The sequence below is a fragment of the Trichechus manatus genome, unplaced genomic scaffold (assembly GCF_000243295.1).
Source record: "Trichechus manatus latirostris isolate Lorelei unplaced genomic scaffold, TriManLat1.0 scaffold00053, whole genome shotgun sequence".
NCBI classification, from domain to species: domain Eukaryota; kingdom Metazoa; phylum Chordata; class Mammalia; order Sirenia; family Trichechidae; genus Trichechus; species Trichechus manatus.
Genome location: NW_004443989.1, coordinates 17,230,579 through 17,232,903, shown reverse-complemented (window position 1 = coordinate 17,232,903; position 2,325 = coordinate 17,230,579). Strand labels below are relative to the sequence as shown.

Sequence of the window (2,325 nt, the reverse complement as noted above, 5' to 3'; positions counted from 1 at the left end):
CCCAGGATCCCACCAGAGCAGTAGCCCAGACCGGGAAGCAGCTCCACACTCGAATGGAGCTCCGCAGCCCTTCAGGAAGAAGCAAAGATGGCGCATGGAGCCAGGTACTCGAGCGAAAGGAGGGGGAGGCAGTGAGAGGTAAGCAAGAAATCTAAAGAAGCAGGAAAAAAAAAAAGCAACACCAGCAGCCAACAAATGGCACGAAGAGAGCCAGCTAGTGTGGGCTGGTGTTTACGGACAAGAGATTGTGTCCGCGGGAAGCAGAGGAGGCCGAGTGTGGGTGAAGAAGGGTTGAGGGTGGGGAAGCATATATCACAAATTGCCAGCACTGTGTTGCCCCTCAGGAAGAAGCAAAGGTGGCACATGGAGCCATGAACTCGAGCGAAAGGAGGGGGAGGTGGCGAGAGGCAAGTGAGAAATCAAAAGAAGCAGAAAAAAAGCAACACTAGCAGCCAACAAATGGCACCCAGAGAGCCACCCACTTGGGTGTGTGTAATCCAAACAGCTGGTGCATCGCGGTCAAGAGATCGTGGCTGCGGGAAGCAGAGGAGGCCGAGCTGGGGTGAAGAGCGGTGGGGGATGGGAATTCACACACCGCAGATCACCGGTTGTTTTGTCTCCCGCTGGACACTCCGTGAGGCTGCTTTCTCGTACCCCCATTTGCTGGTCTCCAATAGGATTCCAAGATGGTGGATCCGTGCTGCATTAGCTGGTAAGGGACCTCTGCATGAATCTCTCCTCATTCTCCATTCTCTGTCAGTTTTCTCACTCCATTTGGTGCTTGGATGAGTTCTTTATCTCTTCATTTGATGTTTTAAGGTGACAGGATTTTTATATTCTCTGTTTGGCTTAGTTTTTTGGATCTTTGCTGTGGAGGGATGGCGTGCAGCTTCTGCCAGAACCCATAGAGGGAATTCTTGTAGTTCAAGGGTGACTGGAACCTTCCTTGAGAGTTTCTAAAGCCACCTTGGCACCTGGAAGTTCTTGATGTGTAGAGATTCTGCCAGGGGAAGGCACACACAGAACCTCTCTGCAAGAAGGGAGTATGGCCTGCAGGTTATGTTCACTACCCACTGAGTTCAGGGGACCAGCTTCAGGGCAGATGCATAAGAATGACGGGGAGTGATTTCTTCTCAGTGTCTGAGTTTCACTTTTTCAAAAAAAAATCTAAAATAAGAATTTTACAAGGGCCCCTGGTGTGTCTTTAAATATCCTCTTTTATCAGGAGTATTTACCTAAAACAATGCAGTAATGAACACCACACTTAAAGGGATTTATAGGGTTTGTGGTTTTTATAAGTCTGAGGAGTTGGAGAACAAGATGATGTCGTTCATTTACTGGGTCCAGAATTGTGGGAGACACTCTGATCTCAGAAAGAAGACACTCAGATGTCAAACTTGGATGACATTTCCGGTGCTGAGTGTGTGAGAGGATGGGATTGGTCAGACAAACGGATACAAGTTGATCAGAGATCAATTAATAAAGATGAGCAGTGATGGAGGAGAACCAAAAATACATAAATACTGTGAGAAATTATATTTTGTGGAGTCTGGGAGAGATCCAAATACATTGAAAATAAAAATTTCCCGGAACGATGTTGTTGGCTGTGAGTTAAACAACAGCCTGATAAAATTACTATTATTCATGGAGTGTGAAACACAGTCCCTGGTCAATCATCACAGGATGTGTGTGAAAATCAAGAATCTTTCTTTTACTGAACAGCCTGGGGACTCAGGACACCCAGGCAGGGGCTTGGGGGAAAATGTCTGAGGACAACGAGCAGATTTCACAGCTGCCTGTGGATCCTGCTGGCTTTCACATGGGACAACAAAAAAACTCTCAGAGTCACCCATGGGCTGTGCTCAGTGCCTGAGGTGACCGGGATGAGGCCAATGCACCTGGTGAGCATTATAGGCAAAAGTGGTCCCAGAAAGGGTCTAGAAAGTCTTTCCTTCATTCAATGGTGAGGCACAAGAAGGAGCAGACCCTGGAGGAGTTCCGGCAAGATGGTGCTCTAGGCAGAAGCACCACGCCGTCCCTCCACAGCAAAGATCCGAATAACTAAGCCAAACAGAGAATGCAACAATCCTGAAACCCTAGAACATCAAATGAAGAGAAAAAGAACTCAGCCAAGCACCAAATGGAGTGAGAATACTGAAAGAGAATGGAGAACGAGGAGAAATAAATGCAGAGGTCCCCTACCAGCTAATGCAGAGTGGATCCACCATCTTGGACTCCTATCGGAGACCAGCAAATGGGGGTACGAGAAAGCAGCCCCACGGAGCGTCCAGTGGGAGACAAAACAACCGGTAATCTGCGGTGTGC

General features: G+C 48.0%; 1 pseudogene; it reads left to right on the top strand.

Annotated features, from left to right (window-relative positions):
- LOC101347002 (immunoglobulin heavy variable 1-69-like) overlaps positions 1 to 2,325 on the top strand; it is a 48,826-nt pseudogene that overhangs the window by 36,537 nt on the left and 9,964 nt on the right.